The 21,256-nt window shown below is 41.9% G+C and overlaps 1 protein-coding gene across 5 annotated transcripts in view; it reads right to left on the bottom strand.

Annotated features, from left to right (window-relative positions):
- SAMD4A (sterile alpha motif domain containing 4A) overlaps positions 1-21,256 on the bottom strand; it is a 223,253-nt gene that overhangs the window by 122,965 nt on the left and 79,032 nt on the right. The gene's annotated exons all lie outside the window — the stretch shown is intronic.

Raw genomic sequence — 21,256 nt, 5'->3', positions numbered from 1 at the left:
TGGGCTGCAGTCCATGGGGTCACAAAGAGTCAGACACGACTGAGCAACTAACACTTTCACTTTTTCACTTTGCTGTACTCCTTAACAGTCCCTGGACTAAGTCTCCTATAATGAACAGACTATAAGGAAGAAGGTATGGAGCTATCTTTGGAGAGTTTCACAGTAATTAACAACAGTGATCCAGGTCATAGCTACAGATCAGCAGCCTGGCCAACACTCTGGCTGATAAAGGGTGCTTCGGGTCAGTCTCAGAAGGCAGCACAGGCTGCCAACGTGTGCTCGGCCCTGAAGGATGGGGTGGAGGGTGGGAGACAGAGATGTGGGGAGGCTGCTTCCTGTGGAGGAAGGATCCCGTGCAGAAGCACACGAGTCTTTGGGAACTAGGAAACGGAACGTATCGGCTGCAGCTGAGAACGGGTTTGGGAAGAGCAGGAGAGACGACATACGAGGTCAGCTTTGGGAGGGCTGCTGCGTGAGAAGACAAGTGGTAGTTTTTGAAGAGGAAATACCGTCTGAGGTACGGGGAGGTACATCTGGTGATGGCCGAAGGAGGGAGCCGGGTGGAGAGAGAACAGTTGGAGGACAACTGCACCGGGAAGGGAGGCAGGAGAAGGCATGGGGAGGTGGGGTCTGCAGCCCCTGGGTGGGAGGGGGAGCCCATGGAGCAGCTGTTGGGGTGCTCTCTTAGCATCTCTTATCCACAGCTCTCTCCTGTTAGCAAAATGATAACACGGTGAAGTGTCAGCACAGTGCCTGCACCTGTAAGAACTTAGTAAACGTTACCTAGAAAATAAAGTGATGGATGTGAGAAAAATTGTCAGTGGAGAATTACTATTCACCTAGAAAGGAAAAGTGTTAGTCGCTCACTCGTGTCTAACTCTTTGTGACCACACTGACTCTACAGTCAGTGCCAGACTCTACAGTGCCAGACTCCTCTGTCCGTGGGATTCTCCAGGCAAGAACACTGGAGTGGGTTGCCATTTCTTTCTCCAAAGGATTTTCCTGACTCCTAGCATTTCAGGCAGATTCTTTACTGTCTGAGCTACCATGGAAGCCCATTCACTTATAAGTCCCAATTACTGGTGAAACAAACAGCAGCAAGAAAGAGAGTGGCCACGGAGAATTCCTCCAAGTTGTCAGCACAGTGCTCTGGGAGAAGATGACAAAGAAAGGGGGTCACCCAGGAGATGTGGAGACATGGCAGCCACCTCTCCGTGACTCTTCAATCAGAATGCCCCCAGGCAGCGACACTGCAGTTGCCTTGGAGACTAGGGAGAGATGAAAGCCAATGGCCTTCCTGGCCCCGGAGCCCTATCCTCCATACATGGTCCCTGAGGAAGACACGGGGGTTCTACTCTCAATTCTCAGCCCAAAGTCATCAACAGGGCCAATCACAGATATCATTGCATCCCATAAAAAGACAGTAGTAAGCATTATTGTTTCTCTGTTGAAGGTGAGGAAATTGGTCTCAGATCACTTGGTGAGCTGGTAACAGCTGAACCCAGAGCCTGGACTTTGTCTTGGACTTGAAAGCCTGTTCCTCTCCCAGCTGTCTCTCAGGCTGTTTTTACCCCAACCAGTCTTCACAAACAGATCTAAAACCACAGTGTAAAATACAAGACTGTGAAATTGGAAATAAAATACATCTGTTTAAATCCCATTTATTTTTAATAACTACTGAGGTTAGGCTTTGCGTGAAAGGTGAGATGTTAGTTTAAATCTTGGTTTATCTCTTGGTTGACTAGTAAAATATTGTCATTTTCCTCAGGTAAAGGAAAGGCCTATTGAAAATGCCACACTTGTTTAGCTTTTCTTAAAACTAAGTGTGCACCTCCCGGGCACTTTCTTCCAGGGTCTTAAGCACCTGCGATTTACTAGTTTTTAGTTTGCTGGTATATTCTATTCCTCCAACATGCGGGGGTGGGGAGGTGGGGCACCTATGCATGTGCAACCAAAGGGCTACTGCTCACTCTGTCAATCACACAGAAATTCTCAAGTGAAATCTTTTGTCTGCTTAGTTAGCAGTCTCTGACAATATACGCCATTTGTAAATCAAAAGCATCTGGCTCTGAATGGGGGCTAAATACAACCACAATAAAAAAAATAATAATATAAATTGGTCAGCAGGAGAGTTTCCAGTATGAACAAAAACAATTATATCAATAAGCCTACCTTAACATGAAGTGAATGATAATATCAGGCCATTGATCAAGGACCTTACACAGATGTTTTTAAATTAAACCCACAAAGCGTGGCTGCCCCTCGTACCTCCCCTGAGTCCCTCCTTCCATGGATCTTGAGGGTCTCCTTTTGACCTCAGTGGCCAAGAACACTTCTGGGGTTTTTCACAATCATCCACTGCTTCTTAAGCCTTATCTCATCCCTGCTGCTGCTGCTGCTAAGTCGCTTCAGTCGTGTCCGGCTCTGTGTGACCCCATAGACGGCAGCCCACCAGGCTCCCTCATCCCTGGGATTCTCCAGGCAAGAACACTGGAGTGGGTTGCCATTTACTTCTCCAATGCATGAAAGTGAAAAGTGAAAGTGAAGTCGTTCAGTCATGTCTGACTCTTCGTGACCCCATGGACCGCAGCCTACCAGGCTCCTCTGTCCATGGGATTTTCCAGGCAAGAGTCCTGGAGTGGGTTGCCATTGCCTTCTCCTATCTCATCCCTGGGGCACCCTTTAACTGTCTGTCTTGCTTAGTCATGGATGGCTTCGAGTCTCTCACCAGACTTAATCTAAGAACCCCAAAGTCTCTCTTTTGCTAAGTTTTACCTGAACAACAGTGGAAGCAATTTGCCTCTTAAATTCACTCCCTGAGCTTTAGCGTTCACATCCTGCTCAGTTTTGTCTTCTTATTACAAGGAAACAAAATCTACTCTGACTCAAAGCAGGAAAACAAGATTTCAGGTAGAGACAGTCCTTTTTTCCCAAAAGCCTGAAACATCAGTGAGGAGTTCTCTCAATCTGTTCAGAGTTTAGTCAGCACATTTTGCTATTCTAGACTCAGAAAATCCTGAGAAACCAGGGCCCATTATGCAGGGTTGGAGAGATGGAGACGGATGATCATCAAGCAGGAATTAATGAGGATTGAGGAAATCCAACCAATTTCACCTGGAAATCTCTGGGGCCATCCATCTTTTCTGCCATTTGCTCCAAATTTGGACCTAGGCCCCGAGCAGCAAAAGACAAATCCATCCATCTTAAAAGTCCACCCAGGTGAAATGCCATGAAATTGCATTATTGTCCAGAACCGCAGAGAGAAACATTTCTTTTCTAGTTAACCTGGCAGCTATCAGTTGTTCCTCATTACCTTGAGAGCATCTGGGTTATGCTCTAGAATAAGATACTTCAGAATCTATCAACATCAAACCCCTAAGAGCGAGTACTGAAAGGAAAGACAGCCTCTTATTCCTTGGAGGTGGATGGATTCATGCTTTCCCATGAAGTTCATGTTCTGGTGTACTTATCTTTGCCAGCCGCATACCCTGGGTGAACAGGAACCCAGTCATCACCCTTGCTTTATGATTTTAAGCCTTCTACACCAGCATAAACTAGAGCACACTCATATGGCTTTTATTGTTCAAGACGACAACCATCTCACTGTAAAATATTATTCTTCCTGAGGTCCTCTGATACTTCTGTTAACATGTCCGAATCCACAGGCATCCTCACGTTTTTCCTGCAGTTGTTTGTGCTCTGATACAGACTCTAGACACAGCACAGAAATAGAGGGAGGTGTTTCCACACTGTTTTTAGACCAAAGAGGGTAGAATACGACTTGAAACACACTGAATTTTAGGTGACTTCAAATAAGATTTCTTTTGCTATATCCTGCTCTCACTTCCTGAGAAACAGGTGTATTCCTAAACCATCTAATGTAAGCCACATTTTAATAAATCAAAGTTCTTTATTTAAAGGAATTCTCCTTCTTCTCTCTTTCTGTTTGGTTCACATAAATAAACATATATTCAAACTTTTTTAAGTCAAAGAGTTTATTTTTCTTGGAACAAGTGGTTTGAAATATGTTGTTGTTCAACTCCAAATGTTTTCTCTCTTCCTTCTTTTGGAGCTCTTTGACCTAAACTACATTTGCGAAGGGAGAGAGGAGAGAGGAGAGAGAGGTAGAAAGAAGAGAAGGTGGGAGACAGGAGAGAGAGAAAGAGGGGAAGAGAGGGCAGGAGAGAGAAAGCGGATGTGTTTCAGAGCAGGCGCAAAGGGTTCAGCCCACAATTTTCCTCAATTAGCATGTGTCCTTGGATGAGCACACTAAAGGAGGTGTGTGTCTGCTCTCTCCTCAGCCTGGCTCAGCTGTCTTGTAAATCACAGAGTATAAGCATCTTGACATGCTCAGTAGGCATGTATATTTTACACAACATGCAGTAGCTAAAAAAAATGTTCTCTAATCCAGCACATATAGTAGCTTGGACTGACATGTATAGTATAGCAGCTTGGATTGGGTTGACATATAGTAGCTTGGATTGGGTACACATATAGTAGCTTGGATTGGGTTGAAAATATAAAAAAAAAAACTGGTTAAAGTATGGAATTATAAATATGACACTCTCATTATTTATATATAGATATATCAATTGACATTTATTCATAGATATTCAAATATATGAGCATACACTCATTTCCAAATTTGGTACAGGAGCAATGCCTTATATTTGATGATGGGTCCAACTGTCTGGAATTCCCAATTGTCTTTTCTGGATAAACCAGAAATCTGCTATGATTTTCAAATTTAGTGTCTTTAAAGGAGGAAAAAAACTCCAAACAGCTGAAAAGCAATCTGACTGGGGAAGCTGCCTAGATTTCTATGAATTTCCCCCTAATCTTTTAAAATTATCTTGTTTATACTTAATTTGGCCACAATTTTTGTGTTTTTTTTTTAAAGCAAATTCATCACTGACAAGTCTTTCCAAGACAACAGTATAGTTTTCATAGAAACATTTTTCGTTTTCACACTCATATATCATCTGTTTACATAATATTTAGCTACATGTCCTCAATGGAAAAAGTACAACTGGCATAAACAGGTTTGGCAACAAACAACTCTCAACCGGCTTCCAACTGAACTGACTGAAGAAGGAGGAGGGCCACAAGAGAGCAGCTGATGACTCCAGCATGCCACAGACATCTGCACTTGCCAGAGGAAGAGAGTGCAACTTGATGGCTGAGTGCATGCAATGAGCGTCTCTGTATCTTATCTGAGGCTCAACCAAAGAAACAGCTAATGATTTATTCCCATAATGGAGGGGGAAAATGACCAGGTTGGACCTATGGAAGAACTGTAGGTTGGCCTCTAACCTGATGCCTTTCTAAATCTTTGAAGGGTAACTTTGTTTGCTTAATTTTTACCTTTCAGACTATTGGATGAAACTTCTCGTAAGATACAGTAAGTAACACTGCTGTAAACAGGATAAAAAGAAAAAGTAACTGTGCTTTTGGCTAAACAGAGAGAAAAATGAAAAAACAGAATGTATATTATGTAACTATATAAGTATATATGTTTGTATTATACAGATAGGTGGATACTTTTAAGTATATAGTATATAATATATAAAAGTATATACACTATATGGACTTCCCTGGTAGCTCAGTGGTAAAGAATCTACCTGCCAATGCAGAGACACGAGTTCAACCCCTGGGTAGGGAAGATCCCCTGGAGAAGGAAATGGCAATCTGCTTCAGTATTCTTTCCTGGGAAATCCCACAGACAGAGGAGCCTGGAGGGCTACAGTCCATGAGGTTGTAAAGAGTCGGACATGACTTAGTGACTGAACAACAACAACATATACTATATAAATATTTTAAAGTATATATATATATTTTTTAATATATACTGAAAAAAACTAGCATATTATATATAAAAGTATATGTGCTATACATGTTAACTATGAAGTGTATATTATATAAAAATACATATACTTTGGGAATTCCCTGGTGGTCCAGTGGTTAACACTCGGTGCTTTCACTGCTGGGGCACCAGGCTCGATCCCTGGTCAGGGAACTAAGATCCCACAAGCCATGTGCATGGATGCTAAATCACTTCAATTGTGTCCCACTCTTTGTGACCTGATGAACTGTAGCCTGCCAGTCTCCTCTGTCCGTGGGATTCTCCAGGCAAGAACACTTGGAGTGGGTTGCCAGGCCCTCCTCCAGGGGATCTTCCTAATCCAGGGATTGAACCTGTGTCTCATTATGTCTCCTACAATGCAGGTGAGTTCTTTACCACTAGCACCACCTGGGAAGCCCCACAAGCCATGTGGTACAGCCAAAAACAAAAGATACATATATATATATATACACACTTAAAAATATCTAGTATACTATATATAAAAGTATATATGCTATATATTTTAAAGTATATGTAAGTCTATGTATATTATGAATAATATACTGCCTTTTAGTTACAAATTTGTTATATTATAAATATATGTGTATATACAGTATCTATTTTTCAGTTGCTAAGTCATGTCCAACTCTTTGCAACCCCATGAACTACATACAGCATGCCAGGCTCCTCTGTCCTTCACCATCTCCCAGAGTTTACTCAAATATATGAGTGCATATACTTATCTGATGGCATGTTACAAGGTATGGAGCTTCACACTGTATTTTAAGATCCTTTGATAAAAAATTTTAGTCCCTAAAATTCCAGCTGGATTGATTGGGTTAATTGCCTTGGTTCAGTACTTGAGACCTCAGTCCATCATTTTACTCATCATTGCTACTATACAGAGTTTGGAAAAAACTATTTTGGATGAAATGTATCTGAGGCTGAATCCAGTCTCAGTGTCAGGGAGTAAAAGCCCCTAATGGTCCATCCTGGCTAGTTCCACTTTGCAATACATGCAGCTGTGAGTGATGGTATATTTAAAGGGGCTTTATTTAGCTCTTGAGTTTTATTTATTTATGATTTATTATTTACATCCTGCCTACTTCCACAAAGGATTTGAGGCAGCTTGGCTCTTCAATTAAGTCCATTCTAAATTAGCTCAGTCACTTCTCCGTCATCCTGCTCTGTCCAACTTCAATGAGCCGTTTTCCCAGTGTGATCAATTAACTCGGACCCCTGTGGTCCGGGCCTTCCACTGAGCAACAAAGGTGGTGCATTTGCAGTCTGTGACCTTTGGTTTGCTGCCCAGTGCAGGGAGCCACTCCAGCAGCACAGGAAATCCTGGCTGAACTTCCCAGGGCATCCCCTTTGGTGGCCCAACCTCTCTGGGGGAGGCATGGAGTGTGGAGACCCACAGGGTTGTTGGCAGCTCCACATCCTGTGCCAAGTGAGCAGAAGAGTGGTCTCAGGACCCTGCCTGGTGAGAATGTAGGGCATCAGTAAGCACCCCAACCAGTAGAGGTCTCCACCAATATGTTCAATAATCACATACCTTTTCATGTGAAGCAAGAGAATGGGTAAAGCCTTGACCTAGGCTCCTAGGTATCCTCCACTCCATCATGTCTCTGACTAAATGGAGCAACCCCCCAGAGAAAATGTTTAAAATAGCTCTGATAAAAATGGATACCACCAGGGAAGGTGGCAGGTCTCCTGTGAACGATGAGACAGTCCTCAACCATGATGTATCTCAAACGCATCACAGGCTATGAAGATACTGATCCCCTCAGCCTTTGAGCAGTCAGGGATGGCCCAGGGTAGCTGAGTAACCCCAGTGTGCTGAATAAATATGAGCACTTTCTCACCTGCCCAGGCACATAAAGGACTGACAACCAGTCACAGCCACATGGAACTGCAATCCTAAACATCTCCTGTCTACAGTACGAGAGCTGGAGATCAGATGGCAGCTAGGTTCCCATTAATACTTCCTTGCCTGATTCCTCACTTACGATATCAGGCCCTCACAAGAACCCTGGGAGGAAGGCATCCCCAATTTACAGGCATACAAACTGAGCCTCAAAAAAGCCAAGCGACTTACTCAGAGCTATCTTTTTCAAAGCACCAGACTGGCCCCAATTCTGCTCATCCTCTACCTCCTGCACAGTGTATAGGTGTGTCTGATTCCCATCTGACTTCTCTTCTAACAAATAATCTTAAAAGATGTGGGAGTGGGACTCAAAAGTGAAAAGTAAGGACATTATTCTGGGAAAAGAGTTCCTTGGAGAAGCTCTGTGAAGGTGGAATAACCCTCGTTTGGAGCATCATGAATGGTGGAGAGGGCAGACATGGCTGTATGAAGAAGAGACTCTTCTTGTTGGGCAGGCTGACTGTGAGAGAGTCACGGCTACTTGAGCAGGATGTCAAACAAGCTTCTGGATATGTGAGTCTGAGGCTTGCGACAGGAGCTATCCAGTGGTGGGACTTGGCGGTCGTTTGCTCAGGAAAGAAGGCTGAAACTTGGGGGCTGACTGAAGTCTAGCAGGAAAATATAGACCAGATCTGGACCATGAAGGAAGTTCTCTGAGTCTCTGTGAGAGGTCTGAGAGCTCAGCAGCTCCAGGCTAAAATTTCTAATGAATTGGAAAGCCTGATAGTTACACCTTCCCTTTAAGCTCTTTCTACATCTACTTCTTGGGATTTACTTTAAGAATATTCTTGACCTCAAGATACTAGTATGTAAAGCTGAGCTGGGATGTTAATGGTATCTTCGCCCCACAGAGCCTTGGCTTCTGGGCTGAACAGAACAATCTTCAGACTGTCCACATCTACAGTACTGCAAAATAGAACCCAAAGAGGACATTCTCACCCCCAAAGGATAGGTGGCAAAAAGGCTGGCTCTTCATTGATTGGTTTCAACAATCCTCATATGAAATTTCTTGACACTGTCACTTACTGCACATGGTTGACCTGGCCTACAGGTGCAGCTGCTCCCTGGGAAGGAGCTGGTGGTCATTTTACGTCACTGTATCATTACAGAGGACAGACTGGTACCCACGTCTTAGTAGAGAAACCAGCACAACTTTGACAGCAAGATTGCAACACTCTCTGAAAACAAGCTTGACCACAAAACTAGAAATAGCACTTCCAGCTGATCTCAACTCTTCCCCTCCGAAAATCCAACATCTGACTTCTCTACTGTGAACAAGAAAGACCAACAGCCCAATCACATTGCTAATTCTAGCCACCTTGGAAAACAAAAAAGGAGTCAGGGAGGAAATCTGTGCTTACAGGGATGGGAACACAATAGAGCTCTGAGGAAAAGTATCTCTGTGAACTGATAACTCCCAGTTGGTCCAGTGGTTAAGATTCTGCACTCCCAATGGAGGGGTCCTGGGTTTGATCCCTGGTCAGGGAACTAGATCCGACCTGTCACAACTAGGAGCCTACATGCTGCAATTAAGACCGGCACAGCCTAAATAAATAAATAAATAAAGATAACCATCAAGGACCTACTGGATAGCACAGGGAACTATTTCCAATATTTTGTGATAACCTATGAAAGAAAGGCTTCCCAGGTAGCTCAGTGGTAAAATATCTGCCTGGCAATGCAGGAGACGCAGGTTCAATCCCTGGGTTGGGAAGATCCCCTGGAGTAGGAAATGGCAACCCACTCCAGTATTCTTGCTTGGAAAATTCCATGGACAGAGGAGCCTGGTGGGCTACAGTCCATGGGATTGCAAAGAGTCGGACACGACTAAAGCACACATGCACACACATACATAAGGGAAAATAATTTGAAAAAGAATATATATAATTGAACCACTGTGCTGTACACCTGAAATTAACACAATATTGCAAATCAACTATACTTCAAAAGAAAGAGAGAAGGATTAGCTGATTATTAGTTTTAGTTTTCTCATTACATCACAGATATGCGGTCGGTAGATTAATTTACTTCAGTGGCCAGTATACCTGGAATATTTTATAGTAAAATATTTTAATGGCTAATATTAACTGTAATTTATCACTGTAAGTTTAGTGAGGAAATTGAAAAATGATCACACTACAGGTGTTAGACACATCCATAGATTAGATTGAATGCATGCATTCCTATAAAAGGCATCCTGAATCCCAGTCAATTTGGCACTGGCTCCCCCTGGAAAATAGTTGTCAAGCTTCTCCAGGGGATGGAGAAATGGAAAATAATCAGGTTATTTGTCACCTTGCCCTGTGGGCTTGGCAAAATATGAGAAAGCGCATAAAAAGCTAGTCATGGAATCAGCAACTATTTTTGCTACTTATTTTAAAGCACATCTTTACAAGTATCTCAGTACCTCTTACTATCTTAGCAGACAGGTCTGTCTCATATAGCAAGAGCTACCACCACCAGATAAGTCAGATTCACACTCAAGGGGGAAGTCCAGGGAACAGTGACCTATGGAAGGGACCCAGAAAGGAGTCCACCACACCAAGAACAAAAGCCTCTCCAAAGGCACACGTTGGGGAGAGAAGACTTGACAGCTTCAAATCAAAATATCTCTCCACATCAGCAGGGACTAGTACACCATAATGTAACCGGTGAGAAACAGCTTAGAGTGACATGACATCAAAATCTACTGAAGGGGTGAAGGGTAAAAGCCAAAACCCAAGGTTATGGGAGAGCTGAATTCTACAATAAAGACATTTATAGTGTAAGAATCTAACCAATTCTGCCCATAGGATTTGCATTCATTTCTCCAATGTCCACCACAAAACTAGCTTCCTCAATAGTATTCATTATAATAATAAATAGGTATTGATCATTTATTATATGTCAAACACTTTTAGGCATTTTACATGTATCAATTTCTTTCCTCTTCAAAGCAAACCTATGAAGCAAATTCTATTAACATCTCCATTTTACAGATGACAACATGAAAGCACAGAGAGGTCAAGTAACTTCCCCAATGTCACACAGCTAGGAAGAGGTAAAGCCTGGATTTGTACCCAGACATTTTGGCTCCAGAGCTTCTGCACTTAACCACTCTTCTTCACTGCCTCTCAATGAGGAGGAATGTCCAAGTGAGATAAAGAAACAATGGCAGTGAATAAAACGGGCTCTATCTACAGCTTGCTGGAATAAATTCAGTCAGCCAGTTCCTATTACTTTGAGTCTGTCTTCCCCAAGGAAAGTGGACACTAGGATTGCCCCCGCCTCCACCAGCATCCATCCCATCTCCCCTCCACAGCGGAGAGGACGTGGAACTTGGGCAGACTGATCCATTGATATGGTCTCTGAAAAAGTATATGTTCTACATGTAATCAGCTGGCATTTTTGCTTATGAATTAGCCTCCATTACCTTCCAACTTGGGAAGTGTGAGTCTTCCCAGACCATCCATGAGGTAATTAATCAAATCAACCATTAGTTCTGCAAAGCTGTAGGTCAGACCCCAAGTCTACGAAGACAAGAAGCCAAAGAAAAGCAGTGTCCCTTGAAGCCCAACCTGAAATAGTCATTCTAATGAACAGCCCAATTCTAATGAATCGTCTCACTTCTAAGAGAGAATAAAAATAAACACCATTTACTGAACACTTCCTATTACTGAGGAGCTGTTTCACAGGCCATCTTCCTGGTGCAGTCTTCTGTGTTCTCCCTGGGGACAGGACAGGAGTTTACTAGCCATGGAATGAAGGCTGGCAGTTCCCAAATATCACAGCTTAGCACTTCTAGGACAAAATTTACATTAGTCTGGGCTTCCCGGGTGGCTCAGCCAGTAACGAAACCGCCTGCAATGCAGGAGACCTGGGTTTGATCTCTGGGTTGGGAAGACCCCCTGGAAAAGGGAATGGCTACCCGCTCCAGTATTCCTGCCTGGAGAATCCCATGGACAGAGGAGCCTAGCAGGCTACAGTCCATGGGGTCACAAAGAGTTGGACCTGATCTGAGCGACTACGCACACATGCATGTGGTTTAATAAGAAAAATCTGGACGACCCAATATGAGTTTTTCTGGAAGCTCTATGTGTGTAGTATACAGGACTCTCCTTTATTTTAAGATTATATTCTTTCTACTTCTAGTATTGAAATATCTTTTATTTTATGAAAAGATTATAATATCATACGGCAATTCTACTATTGCTATTTTTAATATCCTTACTTCCCAAGACAAAAGCTAACAACCCTATGTTGAGCCTCCTGAATTTTAAAAAAAAAAATGTTGTTAGATCATAAAATATAACACATATTACAGGGTCACTAGCTTGGGAGCTGACATCCTGGGTTTTGCCTGACGTCAACCACAGAGAAAATTTAGAAAAGAGACCAGTGCTCGGTGGAATGCCCCTGTGCTGATGTCTTCCCTGCTAAGCTCCTCCTGACCTCCAGTTATCCCTTGGTCCCCAGCGGCTATTACCAGTAGGAATTCCCTGTTCTTCCTGGCCAAGCTGACATGCTGGGCAGAGTTCAGGACACAGCTTTAAATGTGGTTTCCTGATTAGCAAAGAGACTCCAGTTAGGCAGGAAGGAGTTTAAGCTTGAATATTGTATGTCATAGTCATCTACCAGTTCTTAGGAATGAATACGTCAACAGAAGTGACCTGGAGCAAAAAACCATTCCTGAGAAAATCCCCAGCAACTCAGGGGGAGACTCTTGTCACTGCACTTCATCTTTTGGGTATTCTTTTGACAAGAAAGTGACACATTTAAGACTCAGTTACTCTAAAATGTCATTCAAGATGAACAATATTTGAGAAGGTTAACAATGACTGAGAGAAATGAGTGCTAACAGGAACCAGACGAAATATCTTCATGACTTCCTGGCTAAGGAAGAGCATGATAAGAAGAGACCTCCACCACCACCACCACCAAAAAGGAGTCAGGAAATGGGATAGTTGCCATGGTTCTGCCATTAGATTGCCTTAGAATCTCGGTAGAAACCATTCTCAGCTCTACTTCCTGACTGGCAAAATGAGACCGCTGGCCACTCTGAATCCCCCAATTCCATGATTCTGTTCATTGTCTGGAGAAAAGAACAAACTACCTTCCTGTGTCAAGGACTATGAGGAATAATACTGAAAGAAAACTTTGAGGGTCAAGTGGAGAGTTCTTCAGGGGTCTCAAGCCCCTAGTAGATACTGATGGAAGAGGAACCCCAAGAACAGAGCCCCCAGAACACCTCCAGAGGGGTTCTCCCCAGAATGAGATTCCAGTCAGAGAAGAGAAATGAAGAAGCGGGGCTTGTGCTGCTGACGGCAAGAGAAAGAAGGTTAGCAAGAGACCAGGAAGAAAATAGGAGGGAAAGAAACACAGAGAAGGCCAAGACCTAAAAGTGGGACCCTATGAGGATCAAAAGCATGTGAAGAGAGAGCCAGAGTGAGGTCAACTTTGCAAGACACTGACAGCATACGGGGGAGGAGTAAAGAGAAAGAAGAGAAAGCTGGAGAGAGAGAGGGGACAGAAGAGCAGAGAGCAAGGAAAGAAGGAAAAAGATCATCGAGACCTCACCCCTCCCACCATCCATTCACCAAAAAAGTCACCAGACGTGAGGTCCCGTGGTATCCTGCCAAATTAAACAGAGAAAAGCTGCACCCTGAAAGAGAACAAGAGAGTATCGTTTTCTCTAATTCAGTGAACGCAGAGACAGCCCATCTATACACAGATACGGAAGAAAAAACTCCAGGAAGGGTCCATAGCCTTAAAAAAAAAAAAATTCTAGGCTAAGCTATCCAGAAATAGAACATTTTGATTACAAAATAAAAACTAGGTCAATAAGATAATGGACATGATTTAAATGAAAATCACAGTATTTGTAATGGGCTAAAAATGGTATCAGTATTACTGCAGAGAAGGAATATAATTAAATGTATTTTTAAACAGCAGCTCCCCGCCCCAGCCCTACAAATCCCAGGCCGGCCACCAGCGCTCCTCCACCTCATCGCAGAGGAATGTACTGGTATGCCACAAGTTGGTGTGAAGAATGCAGAGTTTCCTACTACTTTAGAAGATCCCAAATGACACTGGTGAGCTACATTCTTTCACTCAAAGATCACTGTGATTCATATAAAGCCAAGACAGGGAAAGGTTAGGGATCTATCCGTTTCATTCTTTTACCGTTTTGACTGTATGGCCAGGAAGTAGGCCGTGGGGGTCTGACTGCCACAGTTCTCTCTGGTCCACTGAAACCAGAAGAATTCCAGACCATCCTAGGAGGTGGTTATAGATACTCAGAGGTTTAGCACAGGCTAGGAATGAAGAGAAAGGGTAGAAGTGCACACTTGTGGTTTCCTTTCTACAATCAGTGGTGTGAACTTGCGGAGACTTTCACTCCTAAGTATTATCTTTTAAACCCTCACAAGGAAGAAGGAGGTAAAGAGGAGCAAGAAAAAAGCTGGAAGCAATAATGTTCTGGACAGTGAAGACAATTACTAAAGCTGGCACACAAAAGCACTTGGGCATTGCCTCAGATGTCTATATAGAAGCCCCAGGCCTAGGATTCTGTTTGGATATCAAAGGCCCTTCCAAATTTGGATGCCCTCAGAGATCAAAGAAAGGTTGAGATGAACATATTTCTACTTTAGAATATATATGTATACACACATATGTATAGTATTCCTTATTTAAGGAGATTTTATCAATATTTACATCACAGATATCTCAACTAAGCTATCAGCATGACTACATATACATATTAATCATCCAGAGTAGATTATTTTCAAAATCTCTTTGTGGGTAGTGTATATCTACTAGTAAGCTTTTTAAAAGAATTAACTCTTTTAATATGTTTAAATTCCAACCTACCAATTTAGTCGCAAGGCATTCATTCATCCTTAGAAAGCACAAGCTTACCTCCCGTGAGGAAAAATCTGTTAGATGACAACTGAATTTGCAAAAAAAAGAAGAGCAGAGAACTCAAGCATTTTGTTACGACTCATGTAACTGAACTCCCTTAGGGCAATTAAGTGTGTGTGTAAAATATCATTAAGTTAGTGTCCACTTCACCCCCTCTTTACTTTATAATAAAAGACATTTCGATAAGCAGTGAGTTGACAGACACCACAGCCATGAGTCCTTTCTGTAAGTGACATAAGGAGCTCTAAAGGCCTGGAATTCTGAGTCAAATGAAATAAGTCACTATAATAGGTCTTGAGGAATTCTAAACCAAGAGAAAGGCCAGAAAGTTAAGGACCATCTGAGCTCCTCCTATCACTCTCGGGATTGTTCTTATTTATAGTTCCTCCCTATCACCAGAGCCTCTAAATCTTGGAATGGAAATAGTGAAGCAAAAGTGTGCCAAGGGTCACCGCAGACCGGGGAAAATTTCTGCAATCTCCAGAAAGCACAGAGATCCTTTTTCAGATGAAAATCACTCAGGCAGTATCGGTTTTAACTCTGACCTTCCATGACCTCAGTCTGGAGATTCTGATAGGGATGAAAAAAAAAAAAAATAACTGAAAGGCCAAGCGAGTCAAAAACCACTGAAAGAATGCTCAGTGCAAGCCTACGACACGGGCGTGCCTCTGTTCTCCAAGTCTGATGGGGGGAAATGGATTATTTATAGGGGAAGGGAAGGAGGATGACAAAATAAGCTCTTGATAAAGAGGATAAAAGCTGATGCTGGGAAAAGGCATCACCGTCATTTGCACTTTCATGGGATGAACTTGGTCTAGCAGTGACTTGGGCATATTTTGGCTTCTCAGCAGGGAGGGGCCAGCTTGGGGGTTGGGGAAAATGGTGTTTGGGGAGAAACAGCTGCTTGAGGACGAACATCAGAAGGAAGTCCTCTTCCCTACTGCCAACTCACAAGACAGAACTGTAGCCCAATCACAGAAGCTACTATAATGAGACAAAGGGGGACAAGATTGAGTCACTGCCGATCAGTGTCCCAAGAGCTTTGACAGTGGGACCATTCCAACAACTGCAAGAAGGGAAAACACCAGCCAATAACAGACGGATCCTTGCCTATAAACAGGACTTCGGGAAGGAATTCTAATTTTATCTATTTAGGCAACTATTAATTACTTACACAGGTTCAGGAAAGGGATGGACTGGCGAGTCCATAAGTGATGTCAGGGTTTCTCTATAAACAAGATGTAAACCCTCTATTCCAAGTCTTTTATCTCAGGGGTCCCTAACCCCCAGACCACAGATTGGTACTGGTCTATGGCCTTTTAGGAACTGGGCCACACAGCAGAAGGTGAGTAGTGGGCAAGCTAAAGAAGCTTCATCTGTGTTTACATCTCTGTTTACAACTCCCCATCGCTCACATTACTGGCTGAGCTCCGCCTTCTGTCAGATCAGTGGTGCCCTACTGATTCTACATTATGGTGAATTGTATAATTATTTCATTATATATCACAAAGTAATAATAATAGAAATAAAGTGCACAATAAATGTAATGTGCTTGAATCATCCCCAAATCATCTCACTCCCATACCCAACCCCAGTCCATGGAAAAACTGTCTTCCACAAAACCGGTCCTTGGTGCCAAGAAGGTTGGGGACCTCTGTTTCATATGATAAAAGTTGTGAGTCTGATTTAACTCACTTTCCTTCACTTCTCTTCTGTCGACCTGTCAGTGAACTACTAGACAAGAGGTAAGTGGGAAGACAACAAAGCTCTCTCTGTAACAATCATCTCCTTAGAGTTCTCAATGATCCCTCCGTTACACTATTTGTACATTAGAAGTCAGTGATCATAATACAAAGCCTTGTTCCTTTTAATAGCTGTTCTTTCCAATGGCTAAAAGTCTGAACAGAGTAGGAAAGAGTACCAAATATATCAACACTGGCCATTTTAATGGGAAAAATATGAAATATATATTTTCATGTAAATGGAAATCCTATATTATAAAAGCAGACAAGATGATTATGTGTGACAAATACTTCAGGCAAATGAGAAAAAGTAGAAAAAAAGTTCCCCCTTCTAAAATAATCTTTTTCCAGCATACAATTCTCCTAAATTCTGACATTTATGCTTGCTTGAAAAAACAATTTAAATCAACACTTCCCACTCTGTTATTCCACCCTGAGGCATAAAAATTTGATTAAATAGCCTAAAAATGCTTTCATGCACAAGGAACAGGCAAAAACTGCCTTGCACTGTGACGAAGTCAACTGACAGCTCGACTTCTACCCTGTTGTGGTGCTGGCACAGAGCTAATCTTGAGTTCTGCCTGCCCACTCTCTCTCCCTCCCCTCTGCATCCTTTGAGAACCACACCAAAGCTTCCCAGGGTGGCTCTCCCAGTGATCACCACCACACTACGCCTGTCTCTTCAAAAACACCTTCTCTGCTTCAACAACACCACAATTGGAATGGCATATTCCTCTCCTGGGTCCATCCCCAAACAGGATCCTGCCACTTCCCAATTCCTGAAACCTCTGTCCCACTCCTGAATACTCTTGTCCATCAATTTCTCTTCCTCTTCTAGCTCCTCCTTTCCCCTAAAAACCTAATAAACCACAACGCATCAAGTCATGGGACAACTCCAGGATCACATGTCCAACTGCCCACTTGACAGTCCCACTAAGATGTCTCATGGGCATTTCCAGCTTAGTACGTCCAAAACTGAATTCTTGATTTTGGTTGTAAACCCCCCAGTATTCCTTTCATGGTCCCCAACTCAATAAACAGTAACACTCATGGCAAAAGCTTAGAATCACTCCCAACTCCTTTCTATCACTCACACCACATATTTCCTCCAACAATCAACAGAATCATTCTGTTCATTCTGCCTTGAAAATGTATCTCCAGAACCCATCCACTTGTCTCCACGTCCACCATTGTTATCGCTGGTCCAAGTTACCAGCATCCCTCACCTAGAATACTAGAGTAACCTACCTAAGCTCCCTAGTTCCACCCTTATACTTTCACTTACGTCTGTTCTTACATTCAGAGTGGCCATTCACAAAGTAAAATGAAACCTATTCTCCTTCTCAAACTTTCCAAAGGCTTCCCATCACACTTAGAATATAGTCCAAAGTTTTACATGGACTGGGCAGCTCCTGATAGCCCCATAGCCTGTAAAAACTACCACTCTAACTACATTTCCTTCCACCCTTTGCCTTATTCACCCCACTCCAGTCACTGACTTTCCTACTATTTTTTAAATGCTGTACAATAACTCTGAATGTTTTCTGTGCACATGGATTAAATATTATCTCTATGTAAACATTAAATCTATTCATCTATCTACCAACCTGCTTCTCAGATACAGCCTTAGGATACACACTCTGTCTATAAGGCATCTCAAGCTAGATGTCCCTTTGCCAACATAAATTAGACACTGCAGAAAGGAGCTGTTTTTCCATCACTAGGCTGGAAGCCTTGAAGTAGCTGCCAACCTCCACTGTACTTCAACCCACAGCCAGTCAGCTGCCAAATCCTGCCACGTTCCCCGCCACAGAAGTCCCGGTTTGCCCTTCCCTCTCGTTCCCTCTATTCAGCCTTGTGTCTGTCTGCCCCACTCATCTCATGTATGAAATCCCACACCTCCTCCAGTTGCCCCTTAGCTTCCTCATCTTGCTGTAACAAGTGTCCTTCCAGAGGGCTGATAAGGGCTTCTTTCTACACTCAAGTTCAGGTCCATGCATGTCAGCTCCATTCCTCCTCCTATTACTTAATCCTTCCACTGCCTTCTTCTGTCCCTATGCTGTCCAGTATGACAGCCACTAGCCACATGTGGCTCTTTACATTTCAACTAATTAAAATTTAATAAAACTAAAAATATAATTCCTCAGCTGCGCTAGTCACATTTCAAGGGCTCAGTGGCCACATGTGACTAGTGGGCACTCTGTCGAACTACTCCATGAATTGAATACTAATTCAGTTTATATCTCTTTCAGTGCTTGCTCAGCTGTTACATCCTTACTATCTGCTCAATAAGGTTTAGTATTTTAGATTGAAAGCTTTTGGGGGTGGGGTCAATTCTTAATGATGCCGAGCATAAAGAACTCTTTAAAGAGTATGTTTTAATAAGGGTGATAGCATAGTGGGAAAGTACTTAGGCTTTGGAATTACCCAGCATCTGAGTTCTGGTTCTGCCACTTACTTGCCAAGGACCTTGGGCAAGTTATTTAACCTCTCATCATTCTCAGTTTAAGCATCTGTAAAACAGAGAAAATAATAACTGTCTTCCTCACAGGGTTGTTGTGATAATCAAATGAGAACAGACCTGTACGTCTCTTAGCAGTGGTTGATACATGACAACCACTCACTAATGTCAGTTGCTGCTCCTGCTGCTGCTATCAGTTATTTTAAATAGTTGTAAACAAAATAAACTTCAATCCTTGAGGAAGTTGGAAGTGAGATGAAAGAGAAATCCTGAATGCAACCGCTCTTCTTACAGAGTCAAATGAGTATCTTCAGATACAGTGTGATGGATATTACTTAAATATCACACTGTGGAAAATATGTATCAGTATAACATAAATTTGAACATTTCCATTCTGCTTCTTGTATAAAAGCTGCATAGAGTTTCCAGTTCTTTGGAAAATTTATTTCAGGGACAGTGGAACCTTGCTTGGCAAGTTGAATAACTTTCCATTAGTTAAATGCAAGAAAGATGATTTCATTTTAAAAGTGAAATGTGGAAAGTGGTTAAATGGGCAGGATACAACTAATCATACTAGTCTTTTCAAAAATCTGAAAAACAAAACAATAACACAGAGAGAAGAAAGACTTATAATGGAAAGCACATGTGGGTATTATTTTACATTGAGTGCTTAAAGGTTCATCATCCCGGTGAACAAATAAAGTGGATACACACATTCCACACTTTTGGATCATTAAGATCTCTGTCCTTTTATCCTCAGTAGCTGGAATTCAGAGGTAGGCCCTGAATCTGGAGTAGCTCAAGCAGAGAAGCCATTCATTAGGCCTCTTCTTCGACAGGGAGTGTTAATATTAATAGTATCTTCAACTGGCTCTCACCTGTATAACTGCATGATATGGATTCAGCCTCCCTCACCAAGACTTGACCCTCTGATGTGAAAATTAGTGGAACTGTTAATGATGTAAGCAGAACCCATGAAAGGGGCACCTCTGTGGCTGTAAGGCACCAACAAGCTGGGTCATTTAGAGGAGCTAACCCTGGATCCACTCATTCTATCTACACATAGAACGGAGTCAATATTGTACAGCCCCAAATAACATGATTCAATTTACTTGGACTTTACAGGAAGAATTACTGATTTACGATGAGACAGAGAGTAATAATACAAAGGATAGCATATTGCAGCTAATTTAGGAAAGCCCTCAATACTTTTTTACTTTTGATTGTTGTAGAAAACAAAAGAAGCACAGAAGTATATAACAAAATCCTACCAGCTATATGAAAAACAAAAAGGAAAGATACAGGAAATCCTCTCCAGAGGTTTTTCAAAACATAATACTTCTTAACAGTCAAAACTCATTTAGAGGGAAATGGAGAAGTATTCTGGATTCTCAAAACTTGAATCATCATGTGAAAGTTTTTTAAGCAAGAAAGCTTTAAATGACTTTTGTTGTCATTTTTTAAAAGATCTAAAACAAAAGGAAAGATTACTTTAATACTTTGATGCTTCCATAATGTTGACAGTTATATTTTCACAATTCAAATATATTCTCCAGCAGAACGCCTGATTCAGTTTTTGGTGGAAGAAAATAAAATTCAGTATGCATAAAGTCTTATGCTTTTTTTACAAACAGGTTTTGTTCAAAGGTTTTTTTACCAAGTGTACATAGTCAAATATTGTTTTTGTAATTAAGATAATTTAAAGAAACTAGCAGAATCTTTTATAAATTCAAACAAAAGATGTGTTGCATAGCTGTATATTCAGAGCTAATTTCCAACACTAGTTATGTCTGGGTAGTGGGACTTGGGGGTGGGAGGCAGAGAAATAAGACTATTACTTTTCCCCTTTTAATCCTTGAGGTCTATTCAAATTTATTATTGTACATATCTCCCCCATCCTGAATCCCCTTCCCACCTCCCTCCCTTGATTCATGTCAATGTATGGCAAACACCACTACAATATTGTAAAGTAATTAGCCTCCAATTAAAATAATTTAATTAATTTAAAAATTTATTATTGTAGATATTTTGTATAACTCTCTTTTAACTGTACTAGATAGAAATCAAATAAGTTAAAAATAATTCATATTATTGGACATTAATCTTTCATATCCTTTCATTGAATGTTACTTAATAACTCTAGGTACCATTTTCAGCTAATTTTCCCTATCATTTGAGCATGTGATCACCAGAAAACAGAGGTTCTCAACTGGCACAACTGAGTCAAGCTGTAAATGAAGAAGTTGAGATCCTGAGAGATTAAAGGATTTGCCTGTTGCATCAGACTTCCTGATACTGGAAGCCAGGCTCATCCTCATTTCTTGGGCATCTTGGTTTATGCTCCTTTTTTTTTTTTAATCATATCGTGTTGTCCATCATAGGTT

The sequence above is a fragment of the Giraffa tippelskirchi genome, chromosome 7 (assembly GCF_054371585.1).
Source record: "Giraffa tippelskirchi isolate mGirTip1 chromosome 7, T2T-mGirTip1v1.2.pri, whole genome shotgun sequence".
NCBI classification, from domain to species: Eukaryota; Metazoa; Chordata; class Mammalia; order Artiodactyla; family Giraffidae; genus Giraffa; species Giraffa tippelskirchi.
This window is presented reverse-complemented; position numbering and strand designations above follow the sequence as displayed.